This window comes from Nycticebus coucang, chromosome 12 (assembly GCF_027406575.1).
Source record: "Nycticebus coucang isolate mNycCou1 chromosome 12, mNycCou1.pri, whole genome shotgun sequence".
NCBI classification, from domain to species: domain Eukaryota; kingdom Metazoa; phylum Chordata; class Mammalia; order Primates; family Lorisidae; genus Nycticebus; species Nycticebus coucang.
In genome coordinates, this window is record NC_069791.1 from 39,915,207 (window position 1) to 39,937,975 (window position 22,769).

General features: G+C 37.8%; 1 pseudogene across 1 annotated transcript; it reads right to left on the reverse strand.

Moving 5' to 3' along the window:
- Positions 1-21,828: 21,828 nt before the first annotated feature.
- Positions 21,829-22,344, reverse strand: LOC128562794 (thioredoxin domain-containing protein 17-like; annotated as a pseudogene). Its single transcript, XR_008373506.1, has one exon. The product of XR_008373506.1 is annotated as a thioredoxin domain-containing protein 17-like (transcript).
- Positions 22,345-22,769: the final 425 nt, after the last annotated feature.

Below are 22,769 nucleotides of genomic sequence, written 5' to 3' on the forward strand. Positions count from 1 at the left end.
CCAGCTTGAGCAAAAGGGAGACCCATTTCTACTAAAAATCGAAAAATTAACCAGGTGTCATGGTGGGCACCTGTAGTCCCAACTACTTGGAAAGCTGAGGCATGAGGATTGATTGAGCCCAGGAATTTGAGGTTGCTGTGAGCTATGATGAAGGCACAGCACTCAATCCCAAGGTAACAGGCTGACTCTGTCTCAAAAAAAGAAAGAAAAAAAGAGTATTTGTTTTAATCTTGTGTCTCATTCCTAAAGACATGATTCAGAAAGTATCAAATTTTTAAAAAAACAAAAACACCCTATTCAAGAGATTATGATACATAACCCAAGTTTGAGAACTAATCTAAGTAACTCCTACACCTCTAGAGTCTCTTTAGTTCTACAAGTCAGAACCATTGGTGTGCTTGCTAGGATCTAAACCAACTACGTACACTAATTGTGACTTCCGCCCTACCATTATGAAAACATACCTTCTCAGTTCCCTACAGTTGCAGGTTGGATTCCATGGGAAACAGCCTTTGTGTCAGAGGTTAATGTTCAGGAAGTTTATTAAGGAGTGACTGATAACTATGGAGTAAGGAAATGAACAAGATTGGCAGAGAAAGAAACTGGGCTGAGATACCATCTCAAGAAAGACCTCAGCTGACTCACAGTCGCCCCTGAGGCTGGAATAGCTCATCAGAGTTGTTCTGAGTTGAGACAAAAGTGATTGGATCTTTATATCAGATATCAACCTGTCATTGGATGCAGGCTACCTCAGCAGGGGTCATGACCTTGACAAGATGACTTTCTTCATCAGAAGGTAGCGCATGAGGGAATAACTCATAAGTTCTGAAGGGGAATCTGGGTGCACTTTATAACATCCATTTCATCTACCTTCACAGGAAAAAAGGCAGCAAGAGTTAAACCCAAGAATTTCTCATTAGAGAACAAATAGTTTTTAATTTGCCAAAAGAGCACATTACTATCTCTCACTTCCTCCCATTTCAAGCACTAGATATTTACGGAATGATTCACCATGAAAAGGAAGTGTGAATTTCTATGTGGGATTATGTCTAATACCTCAAATGGCATTTCTTAAGGCCTCTTCATGTCTACGGTCTTGATTAATCAGAATAAACTGCCCCAAACAACTGCTCATTTTGGTTTTATTTAAAACACTTACAATTAGTACAAGAATTTTCTCCATAATAACATCTTCTGCTGAAAGAGAAAAGGGCCTTCCTGATTCCTATGACAATCATGCCCTATCACCCTTTCACAGAGGGTTGGAATGAGCAATAACTATCATGATTTCTCAGGAGCCAGGAAAGATTAGCTTTTTCCCTAATTTCTCTGACTTAACTTGTAATTCAGATGAGCAAATTGTATCTTGGCACCTACAAATCAGACAGGTGCCTTCAGATGCCTAAGGAGCTCATCTCTAGTTATGAAAAGTGGTTTGGGGTAGAGATAGAATGCAGAATACTACATGTGGAGTCATACATCTTTTGTTTGATTTCTCTTTTTGCTGCTTTCAGCTTCTGATATTGAACATTTCATGTCTCTGAGTCCCAGTTTTCTTGACTAGTAACGGGGGAATGATAATCACCTCCATCACAAGGTGAGAGAGGTAAAATATGGTGGCACATGCCTGTTATTCCAGCACTTTGGAAGGCCAAGGTAGGAGGCTAGGTGTTCAAGGCCAGCCTGGGCAACATTAACAAGACCCCATCTGTAATCTTCATATTTTAATTAAATAAACACAGAAAGATATAATTTACAACTGCTCAGTGTTCATTTTTTAAAAAAGATAAAATTTGTTAAGATGGGAACTCAAAGCTCAGGCTAAGAAAGAATTTTTGAATAGACAAACATTAAGATAGAAAGAAGTAAAAAGTTTATTTCATTTTCTAAAGCAAGGAAAGGGCTTGGCACGTGAAAGAAAGAAGCAGCATCAGGCAGAGAGGGTAAGAATTTGGGAAGGGTATGGGAATTAAGTAAAAGAAAAAAGTTGTTGTTGTCATTTCATAGTAAAAATGTCTATGAAGTGACTGCATCTGTTTTTCTTTTTCTTTTTCTTTTTCTTTTCTCTTCCATGAGGTTGATTTATCTGGGTCCTTAGAATCTGGTATGACAGGATCCAGGGTCTACTTTTTTATCTTTTTAGCTCTCTTTAAGTGTTGTGAAACAAACTCTTAAAATAACTTAAGTCACAGGTGATTAGTTTCAAAGACAAGTTAAGTCCCAGGAGTTTAATCAAACTAGGAGATAGTTATGTGTTGTGACATTTTTAAAGAGACAATTATATTGTGATTTTTTTTTAAGAGACAATGATACGTTGTGAGTTTTTTTTCTCTTTCTTTAATAGATATTTTAATAGTTTATTTTTTCCCATTGGATAATTTATTAGTAATGCCACCCTATCAGAACTGAAAAGGCTTTGTATACACCTGCAAAGTTGTGATCCATGGTTTTACATAATATTCCTTTGTATCATCCTTATATCTAGCACAGAAACTACTTGAGGCAGGCATTTTCTTAAAACTCTGATTCAGACATCACAAAATTTGCCTATGATAATAAAAATGACTACTTATTATGTGCATTGGGGCAAAGGAGAAACTTCCCTTTCATCCTCAGAAACTTCACTAAAAAAATCAACTCACAATAAAGCAGATAAAGAGAAAAGTTATACAAATTTGAATGTGTATACAAGAAATGAAGATTCAACTCTTCAGTGAGTATAGAGGTTCTTAAAGAATGGGAGTTTGAAAGCAGGAAAAGAGAGAGAAAGAGGCTTGAGTAGCTAGCAATGGTAGTCTTGTTTTGTGAATGAAACCTCAAAGGTAGCAGCTCTCAGACAGAATAGATGGCGAATGTTTCTTTTCAGACCTTAAAAGATATCAGACTCTCAATTAATCTTTTCTAGATAGACCCAGCTGTGTTCTCTACAGATGTAAATTTACCCCCACAAAAGACAGCTTTGTAGTGTCACTTCTAACTGTGAGACTTATGACAGCCATCTTGAAATACATCACAGAAATATATTTTGGGGTTAAATGTTTCTAATTTCCTTCATGTGCCATGTAAAGCATGAATTATCTCACTTAATTCTTCTAACAACCCTATAAAGGGGGTTCTTTTATTAGTTCCACTTTACAGATGGGAAAACTGAAGCTAAGAGGGATACAGGACATTCTTACCTTCATATACTGAACATAAACAGAGCCTTTACAGCCTCTCATTCTGCTTCCCTTTCCCCTTCATGAAGCTGTCCAAAGAGCTGGAGATGAGAAAGAGAACATGTTACTGAAAGTTCAGCCCTTGTCCCCACAGCCAAACAAAGAATAAGAACAAGCAGCCTGAGTAAAAGTAAACCAGCAAATGAGAGGGATGGCAGACTCTCATCTTAAAGCACCATCATCTTCCCTATAAGCAGAAATATGGAGCTTTTACAGGGAGTTTTTAGCTTTGGGCTATTGCTGAGTCATTTCTTGTGGTACAAAGAACAAAGAATACTCCCCTGCCCCTCTGATTACTGGCCTTGGGTAGGGAAGCAGGTTTTAATTCCAAAAAAAGAGTGGGGATGAGGGGGTGTTAAAGAAACAGCTTATCAAACATTTTGCTCTTTTTCAGGCTTTTATTTCTGTTACAAACATTTCTGAAATTCTCTGATATCACTTGATCTAGCATGCCACTCATAAAAATGAGATTTTTAATTGGTGACAATTAGTAAAAAATTGTTATTTTTAAAACTTTACCACTTCATCTGTAGATAGATTTTGTATTAATGTTTTTGATGCACATAACAGAGAATTTCTTCACAAAGAATAGGGAAAGAAATACATCACTACATGATCATAAACGGAACAAGAAGAATTAGGCTAAAGGTCACACAGGGATCAGCCCAGAACCACCTGTGACCACTCTTAGCCAAACAGAAGGAACACATCTGCTGATGGGAAGTTAACAACACCACATTCACAGAAGAATGATAAACTGTTATCACCCCCAGAGGGCTGAACTTTGAACTAAGCAACTTTCTCCATAACATTTTTCATTATCTTCTCTCAAAAAACTGTCACTTCAAAATGTGAGTTAGAAAAACACAAAACACACCTGGAGTACACAAGAAGCTTACACAAGTGATGAAAGTAATGATGTTTAAATTTAGTATGTAGAAGAATTAACCAGCATGATGTTTTTAAAATACAGGGTCCCAGGTGGGTGTGGTGGCTCATGCCTGTGAGCCCAGCACCTTGGGAGGCCAAGGCAGGAGAAACCCTGAGCCCAAGAGTTGGAGACCAACAACATGGTGAGACTCTGTCTCTACAAAAAATAATAGTAGGGCAGCACCTGTGGCTCAAAGGATTAGGGTGCTGGCCCCATGTACCAGAGGTGGCGGGTTCAAACCCAGCCCCGGCCAAAAACTGCAAATAAATAATAATGGTAATAAAACACAAGGTCTCTGAACCCCATCTCCAGAATTGCCAATTCATAAATCCAAAGAGAAAGTAAGAAATCTATACTTTGAATCATGACTATTTCTGATGAAGACTGTTCCCAGCCATATTTTGAGAAAAATGGAAAATGGGTTAAAAATGATCTGAAAACAATTAGTGAATATATATAACATATATACTAAAATGAAACAAATGCTGTAGATGCAAGTCTGCACTTTCAAGACTTCAGTGAGGAAAAGAGTATGTGGATGAGAAAGAAATCTTCTAAGTAGAACATAGGTATGGAAATGGAGCTCCTCATCTCTTCCCAGGGAGAGAAAAAACTGAAGACTTTCTAGCACAGAAAAATAATTTCTGCCTCAGGCAAAAAAGAGAAAATACAAAAAACAAATCCAATTAATTAGCAAGAGCTGGTCACTGGTCACCAGTTATATCACCAAAAGCCCATTGATCGGTATAGCTGAAAGTTGTAGCAGCTTATAAAGTATCTGAAAAATCATTCATAGACCTAGGGATCTTTTACTGTTAAAGATCTTTAGAAAGAGGAATTGTTACATTTCTGCTCAATGCAGGGTAAGAACCATAATCAGACTAGACAAAGACTTGGAACAGTTGGAGATTTTAGGTGTTGTTCTTTTTTAAAGTCTTACTATTCTATAAAAAGCATAACTACGAGCCAAATACCTGCAATCCTAGCACTCTGGGAGGCTGAGGCAGGTGGATCACTTGAGCTCAGAAATTCCAAACCAGCCTGAGCAAACAGCAAGACCCCATCTCTACTAAAAATAAGGAAAAAAAAAAATTAGCTGGGCATTATGGAGGGTGCCTGTAGTCCCAGCTACTCGGGAGGCTGAGGCAAGGGAATCACCTAAGCCAAAGAGTTTGAGGTTGCTGTGAGCTATGACAGCACAGCACTCCACCCAGGGCACAGAGAGAGACACTGTCTCAAAAAAAAAAAAAAGCATAACTATATGACATATATATAAATATATATGTGGGTATATATGTCAATAACAAATAGAAAACAAAATTTGAAAAAAATTAGCATTTAGGCTCAGCACCTGTAGCTCAAGCAGCTAAGGTGCCAGCCACATATACCAGAGCTGGCGGGTTCGAATCCAGTCTGGGCCTGCCAAACAACAATGACAATTACAACCAAAAAATAGTGATGCATTGTGGTGGGCACCTGTAGTCCCAGATACTTGGGAAGCTGAGGCAAGAGAATTGCTTTAAGCCCAGAAGCTGGAGGTTGCTGTAAGCTGTGATGCCCAGAGCACTCTACCCAGGGTGACAGCTTGAGACTCTGCCTCAGAAAAAAAAAAAAAAGAAAATTAGCATTTAAAAATACCAATTTACCTGGAAATAAATCTAATGAATAATGTGTAACATATCTAAAAATTACAAATTGTTATTGGGAGAGAGATTATATTCACGGATTGGAAGACTCAATGTTGTAAAAAATACCTTTCCCTCACAAATTTATCTATAGATTCAATGCAATTCCAATCCAAATCCCAGTTATATATATTTTGAAGGAATTTAACATACTGGTTCAAATATTTATGAACCAATATTTACTGGTTCAAACATTATGTTATAACAATGCAAAGGACAGTCAAAGTGATCTTAATGAAGCTGGGGGTCTTTATAATGTCACAGTAATTAAGAGAATTAGCAAAAGGATAGGTCTTAGGCAATGGAAAAGAAAGAAGAGTCCAGGTGATTTGTGATAAAAGTAACACACAGTGAGTAAGGAGAATGGTAGTCGTTTCAGTCGTTTCAGTCAGTCGTTTCAGTCAGGGTTGCAGGGTCAAGGGAATATGAGTCAAGTGGATATCCATAGGTGAAAACTGAATCTTGGACCCCTATCTCACACCATACGCAAATAACACTTCCCGATATATTATAGATCTAAAAATGAAAGCTAAAACAAAAGGGCTTCTCCAGGCACAGAAAGACAAACACTGCATGTTGTCACTCAAATGTGAAAGCTAAAAAGTGGAAAACTGGATCTCATGAAGGTAGAGAGTAGAATGATGGTTATGAGAGACCAGGAAGGAAACCAAAAAGAAAAGGAGGAAGAGAAGCCAGCTAATGGGTACAAAATACAGTTAGTAAAAGTAAGCTCTAGGGCGGCGCCTGTGGCTCAGTGAGTAGGGTGGCCCCACATACAGAGGGGTGGCAGGTTCAAACCCGGCCCCAGCCAAACTGCAACAAAAAATAGTCGGGCATTGTGGCGGGCACCTGTAGTCCCAGCTACTCAGGAGGCTGAGGCAAGAGAATCACATAAACCCAGGAGTTGGAGATTGCTGTGAGCGGTGATGCCACACACTCTACTGAGGGTGACAAAGTGAGAGTCTGTCTCTAAAAAAAAAAAGAAAGAAAAAATCTCTAGTACTTGATAGTACAGTTGAGAACCTATAGTTAGTTATTAAATAGAAATACAGTTATATACAGAAATTATAGTTATATATAACTGTATTATATATTTCTAAATAGCTAGAAGATAATATTTATAATGTTCCCAACACAAAGAAAAGACAAATGTATGAGGTGATGGATACCCCAGTTAACCTGATTTGATCATTACATACTATATACGTATAGCAAAATAGCACATGTACCCCCAAATATGTACAAATATTATACATCAATTTTTTAAAAGAATTTTAAAGGGGGGCAGTGCCTGTGGCTCAAAGGAGTAGGGTGCTGGCCCCCTATGCCAGAGGTGGTGGGTTCAAGCCTAGCCCTGGACAAAAAAAAAAAACTGCAAAAAAAAAGAAAAAAAATTTTAAAGGAGATTCTAGAAGAAATCATAAAAGAATATTTTATGACCTTTGGATAGGCAAAGGTTTCTTAAAGAGAATACAAAAGCACTAACCATTAAAGGAACAAAATTAATAAATTTTGCTACATTAAAATGAATAATGTCTGTTCATCCAAGACAGTATTATGAAGTGAGAACTTAAGCCTAGAGTGGAAGAAGATGTTTGCAATACATCTTACTGACAAAAGACTCAGATCTACAATACAAGAGTACTCATAAAATCAATAAGAAAAATACAGATGATCTGATAGAAAAACTGGGCAAGAAACTTAAATAGACACTTTGCAAATGAGAATACCCAGAGGGTCAACAAACACATCTAAAGACACTCAACTTCTTTCACTGAAACCAGAATTAGATACCACTACCATCTTCTATTAAAATAAAAATGCTGATACCAAAAGTTGGCAAATGAAATTCACATAAAACTACTTTGGAAAAAGCCTTCAGCAGTTTCTGCTAAAGATGATCAGCACCTTATGCTCCAACAATTCCCCTCCCAGGTGTATACACAGAGAAATGTGTACCTATGTTCCTTTAAAAAATGTACGTAAGAATGTTCATAGTAGCATTGTTAGTGGGGGAAAAAATGCAAACTTTTCATACAATAGAACAGTATAGAGCACTAAGGATGATCAAAGAATGCTGTTATAGCCAACAATAGGAATATAAATCTCACAAAGTTCAGCTAAAAAAGACAGACCCAAAAAAGTATGTCCTATATCATTACATTTATAAAATTTCAGAAGCAGGCAAAACTATTCTCTGGTTTAAAAGTCAGAGTGGTGAGAAAAAAAAAAAGGGTGGTTGTCACATTTGAGGCTGTAATGACGGGACAATTATAACAAGATTAGTCTCAAGCTTCTAATGACAGTTTTTTCTTGTTCTGAGTATAAGTAACTTCATTGTTTTGGAAATTGATTTTAGCTATGTTCTATGGTCTGTGCACTTTTCTGTATGCCATACTTCAATAAACTTTTCTTTTTATTTGCAAAGCATTTCACAAAAGAGAAATACTGATTTTTCTTCGCCCATAACAACTTGGGGAATCTAAAGATCCACTAGCTCATGTATGAAGCCAACTAAACCATCGCACACTAACAAATGACGGATATCTCCAGCTGCAATTTTTCTAAGGCTGATTTATTCCCAAGGTTCAACTACACTGCTTATGAGTGCATAACTGCTGGTCTTTCTCTTCGGCCATCCTCTTCAATTTGAATTTTGTTTTCTTTTTCCATACATGGTTCTGATGCTGATGATACCAGACTTCACTGGATCTCAGAAATTTATTTTCCATTTCTTAATTGCAATGGTAGCCATAACACAATTGTCACAAGGTAATTTGCCTTCCAAATCTAAAAAAAAAAAAGAAGAAGAAAAGGAAACAGAAAGAAAAAAAAACTATTTAGATGCTAATCCATCTGTAGTCTTTTAAAAATTTAGCATGATATTACTTTGATCCCAGCATTCTCATTTTAAATTCCCATTGACTTTTACTGTGTAATTTTAGTGTTTTGCAAAGGAACAAGTTTTTATGAATTCCTGCTGCAAATTGGAATAATAGATATTTATCTCTTTATGCTTCAGATTTCATTTTCAAGGTCAAAAACAGCATTAATTTGACTTCATATTTTATTAAATGTTATGTTGATGTTCAAAATCCCCCAGCCCCAGAGCTAATTCTTTCCCACTTTTGATTAGTCTATTCCATCAGAACCACAGCAACTAAAATTGCCTCAGAAGAAAAGAGAAAGAATTAGAATTTAGTTATTGACTTTTCCAAAGGGCATAGTAACGAATATATAAAACAATCTGGGGGTAAATAATTGCTGGTGCAAAATGAGCAGCAAAAAAGAGATTTTTTAACTTTCCTATGATTAAATAAGGTAAATAGTGGCTTGCAATTGTAATTTCTAATAATGAATCTGGCCAAAAATATTATTTAATTACTTTCACTGAGCTATCCAAATTTAAGTCTCTATTTTTGACGGTACAACTAATCTGTAAATGCAAATTTGAATCATCTTCCTTTAAAGACTATAGTTTTGTGATTATAAATATTTTGGATAAAAAAACATAAGTAAATTTAAAACTAGTAAGCCACAACTTATTATTTCATTCAGAAGAATGAAAAACATATTTTTTTATTGAAAATACTGGTGAATACTTAAATTCTCTTCCACCAAACAGATGAATGGCTAACAAACTTGAAAAAATGCTCATCCCCAATCATCAGAGAAAAGCAAATCAAAACCACCCTGAGAAATCACCTAACCCCAGTAACATTACCCCACATCACCAAGTCCCATAGTTGCAGATGCTGGCATGGATGTGGAGAAAGGGGAACCCTTTACATTGGTGGGACAGCAAACTAATACAGCCTGTTTGGATAGAAATATGGAGAATCCTCAAAGAACTCAAATTAGACTTCCCATTTAACCCCACAATCCCACTACTAGGCATCTACCCAGAAGAAAAAAAAACATTTTATCATAAAGACATTTGCACTAGATTGCTTATTTACAGCTCAATTTACAATTGCCAAGATGTGGAAAAAACCTAAATGCCCATCAGCTTCAGAATGGACTAACAAACTGTGAGATAGATAGATAGATAGATAGATAGATAGATAGATAGATAGATAGATAGATAGATGGATATATAGATATAGATATACCATGAAATACTATTCAGCCATAAAATAGATCTTTACATCTTTTGTATTAAGCTGGATGGCATTGAAGCACGTTCTTCTTAGTAAAGTATCACAAGAATGGAAAAGCAAATATCCAATGTACTCAATTCTAATATGAAGCCAGTAGATGATCTAATTCACACCCACAGAGGAGAAAAACACATTTCAATTCAAGTTGGGGGAGGGGGAAAGAGAGAGGGAGAAGGGGAGGGGCTTGGAGTTCTCCCACTTAATGGACCAAATGTAGGGGCATATGGCACACCTTTTGGCTGCAGGACACAACTACAAGAGGGACTCTACCTAACAAATTCAAATATTGTGACCCGGTTGATTATACCTTCACATTAACCTGAAATAAAAAAAAGAAAATAGGCTCGGCACCCATAGCCCAGTGGTTACAGCACCAGCCACATACGCCAAGGGTGGCGGGTTCGGACCCAGCCCAGGACAGCTAAACAACAATTACAACTGCAACAAAAACAACAAAAAATAGCTGGGCATTATGGCGGACACCTATAGTCCCAGCTACTTGGGAGGCTGAGGCAAGAGAATCGCTTGAGCTCAAGAGTTTGAGGTTGCTGTGAGCTGTGACACCAGGATACTCTACCCAGGGCAACATAGTGAGACTCTGTCTCAAAAAAACAAACAAAAAAAAAAAGAAAGAAAGAAAGAAAAAAGAAAAGAAGCCAATGGCATTTAGAAAATCATGCAAAAAAAAGAAAAGAAAAAGAAAGTTCAATTGCAATCAGTGTAACTGGCTTATTGTACCCTCAATGAATCCCCAACAATAAAAAAAAAAAAAAAAAAAAGAAAGTTAAATGGTTAGATTTTATTTTTAAAAAATTCTCTTCCACCATTAAAAAATTTGTGCATACTTATATTTAGAGAATAAAAATATTATAAAATAATAGGTAAATTAATATATATTTACATGCCAATAATTGTTGTTATTACTGACAATTGAGTAGGAAAAAACATTGCAAGTCTGACCATTCCTTTGGAAACGACAATGACCCTAAAGTAACATTTTTCTTCCTCTAAGAGTTAGTGATTTCCATGGCAACCCTCCATCTGCTTTCCACTATTTTCACAGGCTTTTTAAATTAAGCTTACATATGTCAATGTTCCAAAATTATCTTTGTGTTTGCATAAACCATATGGCTCTTTGACAAAGTTGATTATGCCAATAACATTAGAGAAATATTTAAATGTCACGTCTGTTATGTAAGAAAAAATTGATGTCAGATAGGAATGAGGTTGGGACGGAAAGCACTATTTCTACAAATTCATTTGTAATCAATCTTCAAGCCAATGACTACAGGCTTTTCCTTAGTTTCTAAATCAAAAGTGATTTAAATTCTGAAAGCATTCTATATAGAATATACTGGAGTTTATCCAGTACTTAAAATCTATAAGAAATACCTGCATGTCCCAATGTAACTATATATTAGCAATCTTTATTGTATGAATTACACAAGCTTTACTAAAGATCATGCAAAAAGGTAAGGTCTCCTTTATGCTATGATTTAAATGTTTGTCCCCTCCAAAACCCATGTTAAAATTTAATTGCCATCATAACAATATTAAAAGGTGGGACCCTTCACAGGTGGTTTGTCCAGGAGGGCTTTACCCTCAGGGGTGGGCTTTGTACCATTACAAAAGATGAGTTCGACCACCTCTTGCTCTCTCTCACCCTCTTGCTTCTGACAAGAAGCCCCTTGCAAGATACCAGCACCTTCATGTCATACTTTCCAGCCTCCAGAACCATGAACCCATAAACTTCTGCTATTTATAAATTACCCAGTCTTGGGCAGCACATGTGGCTCAGTGGGTAGGGCACCAGCCCCATATACCAAGGGTGGTGGGTTCAAACCCAGCCCCGGACAAACTGCAACAAAAAAGTAGGCAGGCATTGTGGTGTACTCCTGTAGTCCCAGCTACTCAGGAGGCTGAGGCAAGAGAATCGCCTAAGTCCAGGAATTGGAGGTTGCTGTGAGCTGTGTGATACCATGGCACTCCACCAAGGGCAATAAAGTGAGATTCTGCCTCTACAAAAAAATAAATAAATAAATAAATTACCCAGTCTTGGCCAGGCATGGTGGCTCACACTGGTAATCCTTGTGCTTAGAGAGGCCAAGGCAGGTAGATTGCTTGAACTCAGGAATTCAAGACCAGCCTGAGCAAGAGCAAGACCCGTTTCTACTACAAAATAGAAAAACTGAGGCAAGAGGATCACTTGAAGGGACGGTGCCTGTGGCTTAAGGAGTAGGGCGCTGGTCCCATATGCTGGAGGTGGCGGGTTCAAACCCAGCCCCAGCCAAAAAAAAAAAGAGGATCACTTGAGCCTAAGAGTTCCAGGTTGCTATGAGCTATGATAATGCCAAGGCACTCTACCAAGGATGACAGAGTAAGACTCTGTCTCAAAAAAATAAAAATAAATAAAAATAAAAATATATAAATTACTCAGTCTTAGGCATTATATTATAGCAGTACAAAATGGACTAAGACACCTTAAGAAACAAAACTTACTAAAAGGCAGGTGGGAGATATCAGTCAAACAAATTTGGAACTTCTTTTCTCACTACCGAAGCCTTATCATAATTTGACTAGAGAATAATTTGGTTTCAGGAATAATTTGGCCTGTGAGAAGTATCCTGTTTAACTTAAAAAAAAAAAAATTAAACTTTCATCCAAGATTTATTTTTTAGTCATATGTAACAGAAACCTCTGGGCACAGAGTCTCACAAATAAGAAACAACATAAGAACCATTAACTCTTAATTACTAAAACTTTGGTCCTAAGAAAGGTAACTATATTAATGACTACATTTTCTACAAAAAAAAAATTTAATTATAAGGAGTCTTTTGTGACTATGCAGAAAATAATGTTGGATGACACCATTAAATGGATTTGTTTTCTTTTGTTTATTTTAGGTAGGCAGATCATACGAATAAGGCATAGGTCCTCTCCTATGACCTAGGAGAGTTAGTGGAGTGTCCCCTGTCATAATCTTATCCATCGTTCTAATTTGCCCTTGTGTCCCCAATCTCCACTATCTGCTTTTATCAGCTTAGGTCATTGAAATTCCCTGTAGTAACACACCCCAGAAAGGCAAACCATTATACACGGGCTAGCTCATTTTCATTTCCCTAGCAAAGAATAGTTCTGTGAGAAAATGGGCTAAGTATGTTTTCAGAAGACAGGACAGCAGTGTCCCTACAGAGTTCTACCTAGGAAGACCAGACTGGCATGGGAGTTCAAGTATCTTTTCCAGATCCTGGTTTCAATTCTTTGACATAAACACCAGCGGGTGAAATGGCTGGATCATATGGGAGTTCTATTTTTAATTATTTTAAAGGAACCTCCATATTGTTTACCACAGCAGTGAAGTTTATGCTAAGTGAAATAAACCAGCCACAGAAAGACAAATACTCCTTGATTCCACTACGGAAGTGCCTTTCTTCCACTCCTGCGGCTGCCTGAGTGAGCCCGGTGCCTCCCATTTCTAGGGAACAATGAGTAAAAACGTCTTCCTTTGTGGCAGTCATTTACACATCTGCATGTCTTACCAGACCTGACTTAAAACATTTTTACTAGAGATTTTACTTTTCTATTCCTCGTTAGTCTGGCCAATGGTTTATCTATTTTATTTATTTTTTCAAAAAACCAACTCCTTGTTTCATTAATTTTCTGAATGATTCTTTTGTTTTCAATTTCATTGATCTCTGATTTGATTTTGGATATTTCTTTTCTTCTACTGAGTTTAGGCTTAGATTGTTCTTCTTTTTCCAATTCCATAAGATCTCTTGTGAGATTGTTGATGCGCTCTCTTTCTGTTTTTCGAATGTAGGCATCTAAAGCGATGAATTTTCCTCTCAAAACTGCTTTTGCAGTATCCCACAGGTTTTGGTAGCTTGTGTCTTCATTGTTGTTATGCTCAAGGAAGTTAATGATTTCCTGGTTTTTTTCTTCCTTCACCCATCTGTTATTCAACAGAAGATTGTTTAGTTTCCATGCCTTTGGGTGGGGTCGAGCATTTTTGTTAGAGTTGAGTTCCACCTTTAGTGCCTTATGGTCTGAGAAGATACAAGGTAAAATTTCAATTCTTTTGATTCTGTTGATATTTGTTTTGTGTCCCAGGATATGATCAATTTTGGAGAATGTTCCATGGGGTGATGAGAAGAATGTATATTCTTTACCTTTGGGATGCAGTGTTCTATATGCGTCTATCAAGCACAGTTGTTCTAGGGTCTCATTTAAGTCTCTTATATCCTTGTTTAATTTCTGTTTAGAGGATCTGTCCAGCTGTGTAAGAAGAGTGTTAAGGTCCCCTGTTATTATGGTATTATCAGATATCATATTGCTCAGACTGAGTAAGGTCTGTTTCAAGAATCTGGGAGCATTTAACATGGGTGCATAGATATTTAGAATTGAAATGTCTTCTTGTTGTATTTTTCCCTTGACCAATATAAAGTGACCATCTTTGTCTTTTTTGACTTTAGTTGCTTTAAATCCACATGTATCTGAAAATAAGATTGCAACACCTCTTTTCATCTCTGAATACTACCAGAAACTCTATGCCCAGAAATTTGACAATGGGAAAGAAATGGATCAATATTTGGAATCACACCCTCTCCCTAGACTCAGCCAGGAAGAAATAGAGCTCCTGAACAGACCAATTTCAAACACTGAGATCAAAGAAACAATAAAAAATCTTCCAACCAAAAAATGCCCTGGTCTAGATGGCTTCACTCCAGAATTCTATCAAACCTTCAAGGAAGAGCTTATTCCTGTACTGCAGAAATTATTCCAAAAAATTGAGGAAGAAGGAATCTTCCCCAACACATTCTATGAAGCAAACATCACCCGGATACCAAAACCAGGAAAAGACCCAAACAAAAAGGAGAATTTCAGACCAATCTCACTCATGAACATAGACGCAAAAATTCTCAACAAAATCCTAGCCAATAGATTACAGCTTATCATCAAAAAAGTCATTCATCATGATCAAGTAGGCTTCATCCCAGGGATGCAAGGCTGGTTTAACATACGCAAGTCTATAAATGTTATCCACCATATTAACAGAGGCAAAAATAAAGATCACATGATCCTCTCAATAGATGCAGAAAAAGCATTTGATAAAATCCAGCATCCTTTTCTAATTAGAACACTGAAGAGTATAGGCATAGGTGGCACAATTCTAAAACTGATTGAAGCTATCTATGACAAACCCACAGCCAATATTTTACTGAACGGAGTAAAACTGAAAGCTTTTCCTCTTAGAACTGGAACCAGACAAGGTTGTCCTCTGTCACCTTTACTATTCAACGTAGTGCTGGAAGTTCTAGCCAATACAATTAGGCAAGACAAGGAAATTAAGGGAATCCAAATGGGAACAGAGGAGGTCAAACTCTCCCTCTTTGCTGACGACATGATCTTATACTTAGAGAACCCCAAAGACTCAACCATAAGACTCCTAGAAGTCATCAAAAAATACAGTAATGTTTCAGGATATAAAATCAATGTCCACAAGTCAGTAGCCTTTGTGTACACCAATAACAGTCAAGATTAGAAGCTAATTAAGGACACAACTCCCTTCACCATAGTTTCAAAGAAAATGAAATACCTAGGAATATACCTAACGAAGGAGGTGAAGGACCTCTATAAAGAAAACTATGAAATCCTCAGAAAGGAAATAGCAGAGGATATTAACAAATGGAAGAACATACCATGCTCATGGATGGGAAGAATCAACATTGTTAAAATGTCTATACTTCCCAAAGCAATCTACCTATTCAATGCCATTCCTATCAAAATACCAACATCGTACTTTCAAGATTTGGAAAAAATGATTCTGAGTTTTGTATGGAACCGGAAAATACCCCGTATAGCTAAGGCACTTCTCTGTAACAAAAATAAAGCTGGAGGCATCAGCATACCAGATTTTAGTCTGTACTACAAAGCCATAGTGCTCAAGACAGCATGGTACTGGCACAAAAACAGAGACATAGACACTTGGAATCGAATTGAAAACCAAGAAATGAAACTAACATTTTACAACCACCTAATCTTTGATAAACCAGACAAAAACATACCTTGGGGGAAAGACTCCATATTCAATAAATGGTGTTGGGAGAACAGGATGTCTACATGTAAAAGACTGAAACTGGACCCACACCTTTCCCCACTCACAAAAATTCAAGATGGATAAAGGACTTAAACTTAAGGCATGATTCAAGATGGACAAAGGACTTAAACTTAAGGCATGAAACAATAAAAATCCTCCAAGAAAGCATAGGAAAAACACTGGAAGATATTGGCCTGGGGAAAGACTTCATGAAGAAGACTGCCATGGCAATTGCAACAACAACAAAAATAAACAAATGGGACTTCATTAAACTGAAAAGCTTCTGTACAGCTAAGGAGACAATAACCAAAGCAAAGAGACAACCTACAAAATGGGAAAGGATATTTGCATATTTTCAATCAGACAAAAGCTTGATAACTAGGATCTATAGAGAACTCAAATTAATCCACATGAAAAAAGCCAACAATCCCATATATCAATGGGCAAGAGACATGAATAGAACTTTCTCTAAAGACGACAGACGAATGGCTAACAAACACATGAGAAAATGTTCATCATCTCTATATATTAGAGAAATGCAAATCAAAACAACCCTGAGATATCATCTAACCCCAGTGAGAATGGCCCACATCACAAAATCTCAAAACTGCAGATGCTGGCGTGGATGTGGAGAGAAGGGAACACTTTTACACTGCTGGTGGGACTGCAAACTAGTACAACCTTTCTGGAAGGAAGTATGGAGAAACCTCAAAGCACTCAAGCTAGACCTCCCATTTGATCCTGCAATCCCATTACTGGGCATCTACCCAGAAGGAAAGAAATCCTTTTATCATAAGGACACTTGTACTAGACTGTTTATTGCAGCTCAATTTACAATCGCCAAAATGTGGAAACAGCCTAAATGCCCACCAACCCAGGAATGGATTAACAAGCTGTGGTATATGTATACCATGGAATACTATTCAGCCATTAAAAAAAAATGGAGACTTTACATCCTTCGTATTAACCTGGATGGACGTGGAAGACATTATTCTTAGTAAAGCATCACAAGAATGGAGAAGCATGAATCCTATGTACTCAATTTTGATATGAGGACAATTAATGACAATTATGGTTATGGGGGGGGAACAGAAAGAGGGAAGGAAGGAGGTGGGTGGGGTCTTGGTGTGTGTCACACTTTATGGGGGCAAGACATGATTGCAAGAGGGACTTTACCTAACAATTGCAATCAGTGTAACCTGGCTTATTGTACCCTCAATGAATCCCCAACAATAAAAAAAAAAAAAAAAAAAAAACATTTTTACATCGGAACCTTGGGGGAGTTTCTTAACCTCCCCAAGATTCAGGCTTCAGATGTTTATCATGAAAGTAATAATATGTAGTACTACCTGTTATGAAATTAAAGTAATTAATACATAGAAAATGTTGAGGCCAATACTCAATACATAGGGAACATTTAGTAGTTGTTAGTTGTTATTAGTATTATAATTAATGCTAAGTCACAAAAACAATGTATTCTAAAAGTAATATTCTAAACCAGTATACTTTATAAACCATGGATTACTCCTGTGGCTTGACTGGTTCCTCCAAACACATGTTGAAATTTAATGGCCAGGGTAACAGTATTAAGAGATGGGACCTTTAAGAGGTGATAAGGTCATGAGGGCCCTGTCCTCATGAATGGATTAACGCTATTATCACAGGCATGGGTTAGTTATTTGGAGACAGGGTTTGTTACAAAAGTGAATTCAGCTGAATTTCCTCTCTCTGTCTCTTGTGATCACTTGCCCTTTCACTAAGTTATGATGGCGTTAGAAGCCCTCACCAGATGCCAGCGCCACTTCCCAGCCTCCAGAACTGTGAGAAATACATTTCCCTTCTTTCTAAATTACCCAGTCTGTGGTATTCTGTGACAGTGTAGAATATGAACTAAAACAATTACATTTTGTTTTGACATTCATGTATTCAAGTATTTGACATTCATGTATTTAGTACCACGAGTTTTAGCTATATGTGAGAAACCATACAGACTCATAATACCTTAATGTCTATTTTTGCAAAGGAAGGAATTAAATTAAGCACAATACAATGCAAGTATGTGTTTAGTGAGTAGCCCTGGACAATGGCCCAAAATCTGTGGTTCAACATAACTTTCTACAATCTGAACAATGGATTATCCTAATAAAACTTTCTTTGATTCTCTGTAGAAAATGCTTTCCCACCCCTCTCCTCAACAAAGTTGCCTGATTATATAAGAAAAGATTAAGTAAATAATTTAAGAAAGAGATGGTTGAAAGCCAAAAAATGTATCTTTTGGATAAATTAAGGGGAAAATATTAAACTCAGCAAAAGCTGGGATATATGATGTAAAGTTCACCGTATGCTCTATATAAAAACAAGAAAAAGCAGTTGGTTGGACTGTTTCAAGGAATGTTCTAACCAACTGCAAAAATTGCTTATTTATGAGGAATTAAACCATACTAAAAATCAAAAAAGGGGATCAACGTATGGAATGAAGAAATACAAAACAGATGACTCAGGATAAATGTGATTTTTTTTTTTTTTTTTTTTTTTGGAGACAGAGTCTCGCCATGTCACACCTGGTAGAGTGCTGTGAAGTCACAGCTCACAGCAACCTCAAACTGTTGGGCTCAAGGGATTCTCTTGCCTGAGCCTCCCAAGTAGCCAGGACCACAGGCACCCACCACAATGCTGGGCCATTTTGTTGCTGTTGTTGCAGTTGTCGTTGTTTAGCAGGCCCAGGCTGGGTTTGAACCCACCAGCCCCAGTGTATGTGGCCGGCGACCTAATCACTGAGCACAGGAGCCGAGCCATAAATGTGATTTTTTTTTTAAAAAAGCCAGACATGTATTAAAAACAAATAAAAATTCCAGGGAAGTGGGTGGCTCAAAGGAGTAGGGCGCCGGCCCCATATGCTGGAGGTGGCGGGTTCAAGCCCAGCCCCAGCCAAAAACTCCCAAAAAAAAAAAGAAAGAAAATTCCAGGGAAGCAATAGAGAATGAGGGCACTAAACTGACCTTTGCCATGGATAAAGGTAGATTCAGAGTGTTGACAAGGCATTTTCCCACAGAATATGGAGTATATATGAGACGGAGCATTAATTCACTGTGTTGCTACAGAAGTATTTTCTCTAACACCAAAGAATATATTGCAATTATATATCGCAACAAATACCCAATGCAGACCCAAAAAAAAAAATCACAATTATGAAAAGAGGATAGTATTCTTAGAGGTAAAGGTAATGCCTTTCACACCAATAACTTCTACTTCCCCATTTTCCTAAGGCTTTCCCTCACATTAAATCAATGGGGCCAATAGTATTAATTACTCAAAAGAAGTCAATTTTAAGTTTTAGATATATTTGAACACAAGTGAGACAATAGGCTTTACTTGTAGAGAAATTGATTTTTTTAATTATAAAATCTTTCTGTTTTTCTGTTAACACAGAGCTTTGAGTCCAGAATATAGAATTTTACTATGAGACAGAAGGTATGAAAGATGCAGCTTACCTGTGTGTAGAAAAGGAAATAAAAGCTCAAGTAGCAGGCAGGAGGCACAGAGAGTTGGAAGAGTAAACCTAGGGAATCCTAAGAAAGAAATCAGGGCCCACACACCAGCTTTCTGTGCCGCATCCTGAGAGAATCCTCCCCTACCAAAAAGGAAAGCAAATCCCCACGCCTGCTAGTGAGATGAGGCAGAGGTGGTACTGCTAAGTTGTCCATCATGAAACGTGTCTATGTCTACATGGGGCTCACGGAAATTCTGGGGACAATGGACTTGTTAAAGCACAATTATTTTATTTTGTTAAGGAGGTAAAATATGACTGTCATGCAAATATATACCGAGCACATGTCAAAGTTTATATTTAACCCATTAATCATTAATCAATAAGTAAGATGTTAGCATCTGGTTCAAAGGAGAATGCAAAGAAAAAAATAGATACAGGGTGCCCATAAAGTTTGTGTGCAATTTTAAATGGCACACTATTTTAAATTGCACATGAACTTTATGGACTCTGTATACATAAATATGTACATATACGCACATACATAAAAAATACACACGCACATATATGCTATAATAAATTTACAAATAGATATAAAATCGATCTTTCCACAGGGCAATAGACTATTGCATTGCACTAGCTACAACTAATTTGCATGTCTGTGAACAAGAATCATTTGTTTCTGGGCAGGTTCTGTGGCTCAGTGAGTAGGGTGCCGGCCCCCTATACCAAGGGTGGGGGGTTCAAACCTGGCCCCGGCCAAACTGCAACAAAAAATAGCCAGGTGTTGTGATGGGTGCCTGTAGTCCCAGCTACTTGGGAGACTGAGGCAAGAGAATCACCTAAGCCCAAGAGCTGGAGGTTGCTGTGAATCGTGATGCCACAGCACTCTATTGAGGGCAACCAAGTTACGCTCTGTCTCTAAAAAATAATCATTTGTATCATATTCATTTTCTACAACTTACAAAGTTGTAAAAATAGCTCAAAGACAATGAAATAATATACCAGGGTATACATTGTTTTCTCTTAAAGGCTCCCCACAATCTTCTTCATTCGGTTCAAAGTCTTTCACAGTGATTGGAAGGGGCCTGAGATCTGGAGGAAAAATTAAAAGCCTGCAGAGACCTCAGCTCGGGAGGCAATGGGATATGTCATGGGCATCGGCAGTGCAAGTCAGGAGAATGACCAGAAGTAGGATCCAGCCAGCCCACCACAAAGAACGCCAGCACAGGGTGCCTGGCTCCCAAGGGGAGATCAGGACCCGATCAGTGGAGGCAGCAAGGGGCCAGAGGACAAAGACCCTTCTTCTCATCTCAGCGTGATACCAAGCTTCCTCTTGAATCCAGACACTATCTTGGGAAGGAAGAATGTGGAAAGAACCCTTAAGGAGTAGAAAGAGCTGGAGAGGTTAAACTTTTAATTGGTATTTACTAGAAAGAAATCATTTTAAAACAGAAGAAACTCGTTGTGGCGGGCGCCTGTAGTCCCAGCTACTTGGGAGGCTGAGGCAAGAGAATCGCTGGAGCCCAGGAGTTGGAGGTTGCTGTGAGCTGTGTGAGGCCACGGCACTCTACTGAGGGCTATAAAGTGAGACTCTGTCTCTACAAAAAAAAAAACAGAAGAAACTGAGTTACTTTCAATTAGCCCATGATATGAGCTGAATTGCGCCCTCCATGGCCCCTCAAAATTTATGTCTTGAAGCACTAACCCCTAGTACCTCAAAATACAAGTGTATTTGAAGAGAGGGCCTTTAAAGAGATGATTAAGTTAAAATTAGGTCCTAAGGGTGGACACTAATCCAATGTAACTAGAATTCTAAGTAGAGGAAATTTGGACATGTGTAGATGCCCCAGGCCCTTGCTCAGAGAGAAGGTAGCCATCTGCAAGCCCAGGAGACAGGTCTCCAGAGGAACTAACCCTGCCAACACCTTAATCTTGGACTTGGAGCTCCAAAACTACAAGAAAATCAGCTAGGTGCGCTGGCTCACACCTATAATTCTAGTGCTTTGGAGGCCGGAGGCAGGTGGATTCCTTGAATTCAGGAGTACAAGACCAGCCTGAGCAAGAGAGAGACCCTGTCTCTACTAAAAATAGGAAAACTGAGTGCAGCGGGGCAGGCCTGTAGTCCCAGCTACTGGGAGGCCAAGGCAAGAGGATCTCTTGAGCCCATAACTTTATTTTTTTTTTTAATTCATGAGCATTTTAATATCACTCCATTGTTTTATGCATGTACCAATTTTTAGCATAATCACATATTTATAGCTAACATGAATTCAAAGGAAGTGTGCATTTTAATACTAGCACAAATCAAAACATGATTGCCATCATTAAATCTTAATCTTCAGAGAACAACATCTCCACGAGGCTGGCTTGAAAACACTCAGATTCTACCAGTTTTTGAGGTGTTCCATATTTAAGTAGTGTAGGCACTGCAGTTACTTTCAGTTTTTTCCTAAAGTCATTGTTTGGATCTTTCCAATATGGTTTTTCTCCTACTTGACAATAGATGAACACACATCTTTCACTAATATGCTTCAGCCCCTCTCGAACGACTGGTTCAGCCTACACGCAGTCGGGACACCAGCTTTTCCCTTCGGCGTCCTTAGAACCAGTAAAGTAGGCAAAAATGGTCTTCCCATTGTGCTCCTCGACAGCCTGGTTGAATTCCTCAAAGCCGGACATGTTCACCTCCTCGTATTGGGCCATCTGAACAGTGTACAGGGGACTGCGAGAGTAATCATCTGGTCCAGCTGGCGGTCGCGGGGCGGGGCCTGAGCCCAAAACTTTAAAGCTGCCGTGAGCTATGACACTACAGCATACAGGGCTACAAAGTGAGACAGGGCTCAAAAATACCTACATACATATATACATACAGCTATAAAAAAATAAATTTCTATTGTTTAAGCCATCTAGTCCATGGTATTTTGTTACGGAAGACCTAGAAAACTAGGTCTATAGAGGGTTTAAGAGTTGTGGGGGTTTTTTTATCCACATCAATAGAAATAATAGCAAGATAAGAGCTCAGTTACTTAAAATGCCAAATTACTTGTTTATTTGTCTCTTTGTTTTGGACATCTGTGTAAATTGTAATCCTGTCATGTTAGGTACACTCTTCACAAATTTGAGACACATTCTCTAGACCCAAAGTTGATAATAATCTTTACTAGTGATAGTCGTTCACTATCACTAAG